Here is an 8,410-nt window from a genome sequence, read left to right on the forward strand (position 1 = left end):
TAAAATAAAATGTGTTGTGTTGTGTTGTTCTTATTCAGATTGAAACAATTTTTAGTTTCAACATTTTCTGATTGTTATTGTTAGATTTAATTCGACTAAATATGGTTTGGTGCTGCTGGTATAATCTGGTTTTTTTTATGAAACAAATTTTGGTTTTATCACATTCCCTATTTTAAATTGGTTCCACCAGAATTGGATTTGGTGATGGTTGTGTATTCTGGTCTTTTTGATGAAACTATTTTTGGTTTCATCATTTTTCAATTATTAAATTGGTTCCGCCGGAATTGATCTGGCGCTGCTGGTATAATCTGGTCTTTTTGATAAAACCATTTTTGGTTTCATCACTTTCCCTTTTTTTAAATTGGTTCTCCCAGAATTGGATTTGGTTATGTTGGTGTATTCTTACATAAGCATGTGTTTGTTTGATGTACACTATATTTGGTTTCACCATTTCACCATGTTACCAAATTACTCTTACTTAGATAATAATGTATGTGTACTGAACAAGAAGCCATTTCCAGAGATTTGCATTTCAATACTCTTATATGTCTATGGATTGTACTGAATGTGTGTATTGCTAAGTGAGCATGGAACTTTTATAGATTACTCTTGAATTTGCTGCAAGTTGGAATTAATTTGGTTTCATCATATTCCTTTATATCATAGATATTCTTAATTTTGTTGGTGCTTATGGAGAAACAGAGCCGTATAGTTGCTCATTGCATCATTTGTGCGCGGTAGCATCTAAAACAAATGATTTGATACACGATAAAAAACAACATATGAAGGAAAACACTAATGTGAAAGGTGTGTCCATAAACATAATTGAGTAAGCTTTTAATAGATTTTATGCCTTTTTTCTGTCTTTAATTGAAAAAGGGTTTCGCTGCCTGAAGAAAAGGTTTCAAGTTTTGAAACACAATAAGATGATGCGCAAGTGTCTGACAGTGTTGTGATGGAACCAAAAAAGGTTTCATATTATGAAAAAAGTGTACAAACTCTTGAAGAATTTCTGATGGAACCAGTAAAGGTTTCTACACATGGAGAAACGCAATAAGACGCCAAACATCAGCAAGAACTAGGAGGAGTAGAAATAGAAGAGGTTTCAGAGTTAACTCCGACTACTCTCGAGGATTTCAAGGTGGTTGTGCAGGTTGAATTTGAAATGAAGAAATCTTCTTCATCAAAGACGGAGATCGAGACTGAACAAGAAGAAAAAAGTTCTGAATTAACTTCGAATATTGTTGAGGATATCAAGGTGGCCGAGCAGGTCGAATCAGTAGTGATAAAATCTTTTTCATCAAAGCCATAGACTAAAAAAAAATAGGGTCCGCAGTTAACTCCAAATACTATTGAGGATATCAAGGTGGCCGAGCAGGTTGAATCCGAGGTCAAGAAATGTTCTTCTTCGGAGAAAAATATTGAATAAGAAGACACTGAAACTCAATTTATAATTTATGAAGATATTATTCGGAAAATGTAATTTATTATGCAAAGAAAGGTTGGTCTTCAAAGCCAGAGATGTAAAGTGATACTACTACTCAGTTGTAAGAATGGTAGAGGATGTAGCTGATTTAGAAGATAGTGGACCTGATTTCAATTTAGGACTGACGCAAAGTGACAGCGAAAAAGAAGATGGTGAGCAAGGATCTCAAAACACCATTTCCAAAAAAAAAATTGAGTAATATGATTACAAGTGTTAGAGCATAGCTCGGTCAACCTCGCATGCGTTTCTATCTCAAGCATGTTTGTCAATGTTAGTGATCAAAACTATAAGTCTTGATTTCTAGCCTACATAGCTAAGTCTCGGACTAGGATAGAAAAGTGTCGTTGAGCTCAAGGACTTCATGGCGATTCATCATACAACAACGAAGATCTATACAAGGAACCGTGGAACTTCATCAACAAAAAGGTATGTGGAGACTTGAACTTATCTATCACTCAAAAGTTTATCTCTTCAATCTCCTACTTCTTATGAGACAAAATTCGTATGTTATATAGACTAGATCATACACATTTGATATTTTGAGACGAGTATATCTCGCCTATCTATATCTCGAAATCATGTGTTGGTAAAGCGTTTCGCTTGGATCAAGTTTATCTTCACCTAGTGACGAAAGTCATGAAAAGTTTCAATCACTTTGAGAATTGCTCTGACGTGAGTCAGTCTGTGAATAAAGACTACATAGCGTCCTCTGAGAATGTCTCAATGATTGAAATAAGAGTTTATATTACATAACCATGTATTCCTTGAATCGAAGTTTTCGAACTTTGTTGATCAAGAGAAATCGGGAGGATTGTGGAATTGGCTTGCCAATTCCGCGAACCCAGTCCGCGAACTGACGGAAGTTCTCGACCGAGAATTTCTGCTGGATTTTCCAAAACTCGTTTGTGTGCTAAGTCCGCGAACTCAGTCCGCGAACTGGCGGAAGTTCTCTTTCCGAGAATTTCTGCTGAGTTTGGAAAACTCAACCGATTAACTTAAGTTCGCGAACTTGTTTGTGAACTTAAGAGGTTATGATCTAAAGATGTGCTCGGAACATGAAACTTAAATTACTAAGTAATGCTTTATGCAAACCGTGGCTATAAATTTCATGAGCCGATTCAATCGAATCGAATCATCTTTGTTTCAATTGTGTCTTGTGTAGTTACATAAGATTTGATAGCAATTGAAAAACTCTTTAACTAGTTCATTTGAGTCAATTGAACTAGTTATAGTGGAGAAGAACAAGGTTAATATGAAATGTTCATATGGTTGACCTTTTAGGGTTACTATGTTGAACCAACATACACGTACACGTTTGGTCATGGTTTTCACGAACCCAGTAAACGTTTACCAAAATGTGTGTGACAAGTTAGGTTTTTCGATCTAACGGTTGAGAAATATTAGCTTGAATCTAAATCAGGTTTTCATCTAACAGTGAATAAGGATTGCTTTGTAACTAAGGCAAAACCCTGATTTGAAGGCTATATAAAGGAGACATCTAGCATTGTGTAAAACTAATCCCCACACGTCTGTGTGATACTAGTGCGCTCGATAGAGTCGATTCTCCTTTAACCTTTGGTTTTCTTCTCTAAAACCAGGATAACGACTTAAAGACTTCATTGGGATTGTGAAGCCAGACCGATACTAATTTTATCGTAGTTGTGTGATCTGATCTTGCATCTTCTATCGTACGAGTACAATCTTTGATTGGCTTGATATCGTGAGAGTTCTCCGATAGGCAAGATAAAGAAGTCACAAACATCTTCGTATAACTGTTTTTGATTCCTCGACAAACCGCCTGTGTAGTCAGGAAGGATTGTAGAGAGGTGATTGATTAATCTAGGATGTTCTTCGGGAATATAAGACCGGATTATCAATTGGTTCATGTTCACCTTGATTTCATATCTTAAGACGGAACAAAACCTTGGGTTTATCTGTGGGAGACAGATTTATCCTTTGATAGACTTTTCTGTGTGAGACAGATTTGTTTATTATCAAGTCTGCGATTTTGGGTGCAGCAACTCTTGGTTGTGGGTGAGATCAGCTAAGGGAATCAAGTGCGCAGTATCCTGCTGGAATCAGAGGCGTAGGAGTACAACTGTACCTTGGATCGGTGGGAGACTGATTGGGGTTCAACTATAGTCCAGTCCGAAGTTAGCTTGGAGTAGGCTAGTGTCTGTAGCGGCTTAATACAGTGTGTATTCAATCTGGACTAGGTCCCGGGCTTTTTCTGCATTTGCGGTTTCCTCATTAACAAAATTTCTGGTGTCTGTGTTATTTCATTTTACGCATTATATTGTTTATCTTTATAATTGAAATAATACAGGTTGTGCGTTAAAGTTTAATCGATTAAAGATCCGACCTTGTGGTTGTTGATTTCATTGATTAACACTTGGACATTGGTCTTTGGTAACGTCCAAGTTATTCCTTGTATATGATAAAGACTCGCTATTGTTTTTAGCTTGATTAAAAATCAAATCAAGAGAGAGATATTAACTCCTTGAGATACTTTTATCTAGATTGAATCTGACTGTCTAGTTGATTCTGTAGCAAAGTATTTCGGAGTTAGTCCATACAGATTGCTAAGCGAAATACTGGGTGGTGTTGTTAGACCCCCGCTTTTTCAACAAGAATGAGGAAAAACATAAGGAGAATGCAAGAACCTTTTAAAATGCAGGATTATACACCTGGGAAAAGAAGAAAGGCTCCATGTTGTTGGGAAAAAAGTCTAATGAAAATATTAGACAGCAGGCGAAGAATAAGAAGGTGCATGGACTAACTCTAATATAATTCCAAACACATATTTATGAGGTTTTAAACGTGTTTGCCTGCTCTGATACCAATTGAAAAAACGGGGGTCTAACAACCACACCTAATATTTCGTTAGGCAATCCGTATGAACTAACTCTAATATAATTCCAAGAGAATCAACTAGACATTCAGACTCAATCAAGGAAAATATATCCAAGAGTTATATCTCTGTTTCTCAATGTTATCAGTAAATCAAACAGATAGAATCCATGAGCCTGATTATTATGAGAAACAACTTGAACGGTACCATAGACCAATGTTCAAGTGTAAAATCAATTTCAATCGACAACCAAAGGTTGGATTTACCAATTGATTGAACTATGCACAACCTGTGATATTTCAGTTATATAAACAAATATAATGCGGAAAAGAAATAACACAGACACCAGAAGTTTTGCTAACGAGGAAACCGCAAATGCAGAAAAACCTCGGGACCTAGTCCAAATTTGAACACCACACTGTATTAAGGCACTACAGACTCTAGCCTACTACAAGTTAACTTCGGACTAGAATGTAGTTGATCCCTAACCAATCTCACACTGATTAAGGTACAGTCCCGTTCCCTACGTCTTTGAATCCCAGCAGGACTCTACGCACTTGATTCCCTTAGCTGATCTCACCCACAACTAAGAGTTGTCGATCCAAAGTCGAAGACTTTATAAACAAATATGTCTCCCACTAAAAAGTCTATTCTGATAGATAAATCTGTCTCACACAGAAATACCTACAAAGTTTTTGTTTCGTCTTTTGATAAATAAAGGTGAACAGGAACCAATTGATAATCCGGTCTTATATTCCCGAAGAACAGCCTAGAAATATCAATCACCTCACAATAACTTAACTATATGGTAGCAGAACAAGTTATTGTGGAATCACAAAGAATGAGACGAAGATGATATACAAGAAAATGTGCATAATATGAGACCAAAGTTGGCGTGTAAGATCCTCATTGACAACGGAGAATAGTACTCGTATGTGGTGCCCAACTAGTGTACTGTCAACTAGTTTTAAACTTAATAATAACATGTTGCAATGTTATATGTTTTCTTTCAAAAAATTTCAATGCTTATAATAGTTTAAAAGGTTTAAATGGTTTATGAACGGTTTCAATTACGATTGTCAGATTTGTGATTAACCCAAACCATATTGCAGCAGAACGTTACGTATTTAACTGTTTTACGATGGAACAAAAAACGGTTCCAGCATATCTTGGTTCCAAGATAACAGTACAAATGATGAAACCAAAAAGGGTTCCAACATATTACGTATGAAAACCAAAATGAAAAGGGTCGGCTTGGTTTAAAGGCAATTTTTTTTTATATATTTCAAGGAAAATGGGGATCGATATTCGAAACAATGGTAACAAGTCATGGAAATAATTCAAAACACGGCGAAACAAAAAGCAAGTCAATTCATGCATAGTTGGACAAATCTATAATGCATAGGCCGAGTCAGTAAAATTGATGAAACCAAAAAAAGTTCCAACCTATTTTGGTTCCAATATAGCAGTAGAAATGATGAAACCAAAAAGGGTTTCAACATATTACAAGTGAAACCTAAAAGGAAAACTTAATCTAAATGAAATAAAAATGAACACCAACAGGAAATTAACACGTTAGACTGTAAAAAAATGTAGACAAGAAAATAAACGGACAATCACAGTCAAATAGGATACGAAAAAATGAATTCTCAGAACGTAAATTAAAATATATTGTAGTCTAAAACTAAAACTGAAAGTTGACGATCTTTAGTCAAAAATGAAATTAGACTACAAGAAGTCTGAACTAAAAATAAAAGCCAATCAGTCTCAAAAAACTTCGCATCTGCTTCTTAGGGCATTTCCTTCGGTTATGAGCAGTGAATAATTGCAGCCACCGCAAGTTCTCATCTTCTTGTTGGGAATTGAACCTGTATTAGGAACCCTTTTCTTCTTACTTAGGCGACCTGATTGTGGAAAAACTTTAGGTCCAAGAACAATAGATTTTGGTGAAACTATTGCAGACCTTTCAACTGTGGGAATTGATGAATTGGTCTTGAATATGACTCTCGATAGCACTTAGTGGTGAAGTAGTGTTGAAGATATTTATAAGGATATTCTCCGTTCGCCATCATACACCGAACAACATGGGCGCAATGAAAGCCATTGATTCTGAAACGGTTGCAAGAGCATGTTTTCTATTTCAAATAAACCTTTTAAGACTAGATCATACACATTTGATATTTCGATCCGAGTATATCTCGCCTATCTATATCTCGAAATCATGTGCTGGTAAAGCGTTTCACTTTGATCAAGTTTATCTTCACCTAGTGACGAAAGTCATGAAAAGTTTCAATCACTTTGATAATTGCTCTGACGTGAATCGGCTGATCTGTGAATAACGGCTACATAGCGTCCTTTGAGAATGTCTCAATGATTGAAATAAGAGTTTAGATTACATAACCATGTATTCCTTGAACAGAAGTTTTCGAACTTTGTTGATCAAGAGAAATCGGGAGAATTGTGGAATTGGCTTGCCAAGTCCGCGAACCCATTCCGCAGACTCAGTCCGCGAACTGACGGAAGTTCTCGACCGAGAATTTCTGCTGGATTTTCCAAAACTCGTTTGTGTGCAAAGTCCGCGAACTCAGTCCGCGAACTGGCGGAAGTTCTCTTTCCGAGAATTTCTGCTGAGTTTGGAAAACTCAACCGATTAACTTAAGTCCGCGAACTTGTTTGTGAACTTAAGAGGTTATGATCTAAAGATGTGATCTGAACATGAAACTTAAATTGCTAAGAAATGCTTAATGCAAACCGTAGCTATAAAGTTCATGAGCCGATTCAATCGAATCGAATCATCTTTGTTTCAATTGTGTCTTGTGTAGTTACATAAGATCTCATAGCAATTGAACAACTCTTTAACTAGTTCATTTGAGTCAATTGAACTAGTTATGGTGGAGAAGAACAAGGTTAATATGAAATGCTCATATGGTTGACCTTTTTGGGTTACTATGTTGAAACAACAAACACGTACACGTTTGGCCATGGTTTTCACGAACCCAGTAAACGTTTACCAAAATATATGTGACAAGCTAGGTTTTTCGATCTAACGGTTGAGAAATATTAGCTTCAATCTAAATCAGGTTTTCATCTAACGGTGAATAAGGATTGCTTTGTAACTAAGGAAAAACCCTGATTTGAAGGCTATATAAAGGAGACATCTAGCATTGTGCAAAACTAATCCCCACACGTCTGTGTGCTACTAGTGCGCCCGCTAGAGTCGATCTCCATTAACCTTTGATTTTCTTCTCTAAAATCAGGTTAACGACTTAAAGACTTCATTGGGATTGTGAAGCCAGACCGATACTACTTTATCGTATTTTTGTGATATGATCTTGCATCTTCTATCGTACGAGTACAATCGATTGATTAACTTGAGATCGTGATAGTTCTCCGATAGGCAATATAAAGAAGTCACAAAAATATTCGTCTCACTGTTTGTGATTCCTCGACAATCCGCTTCTGTAGGCATGAAGGATTGTAGAGAGGTGATCGATTAATCTAGGTTGTTCTTCGGGAATATAAGACCGGATTATCAATTGGTTCATGTTCACCTTGATTTATCAAAAGACAGAACAAAACTAGGGTTTATCTGTAGGAGACAGATTTATCCTTTGATAGACTTTTCTGTGTGAGACAGATTTGTTTATTATCAAGTCTGCGAATTTGGGTTGGAGCAACTCTTGGTTGTGGGTGAGATCAGCTAAGGGAATCAACTGCGCAGTATCCTGCTGGGATCAGAGGCATAGGAGTGCAACTGTACCTTGAATCGGTGGGAGACTGATTGGGGTTCAACTATAGTCCAGTCCGAAGTTAGCTTGGTGTAGGCCAGTGTCTGTAGCGGCTTAATACAGTGTGTTTTCAATCTGGAATATGTCCCAGGGGTTTTCTGCATTTGCGCTTTCCTCGTTAACAAAACTTTTGGTGTATGTGTTATTTCTTTTCCGCGTTATATTTTTTATATAATTGAAATAATACAGGTTGTGCGTTAAAGATCATCAATTGGAAATCCGACATTTGGTTGTTGATTGATATTGATTGATCATTGGACATTGGTCTTTGGTACCGTCCAAGTT

This window comes from Papaver somniferum, unplaced genomic scaffold, assembly GCF_003573695.1.
Source record: "Papaver somniferum cultivar HN1 unplaced genomic scaffold, ASM357369v1 unplaced-scaffold_3, whole genome shotgun sequence".
NCBI classification, from domain to species: Eukaryota; Viridiplantae; Streptophyta; class Magnoliopsida; order Ranunculales; family Papaveraceae; genus Papaver; species Papaver somniferum.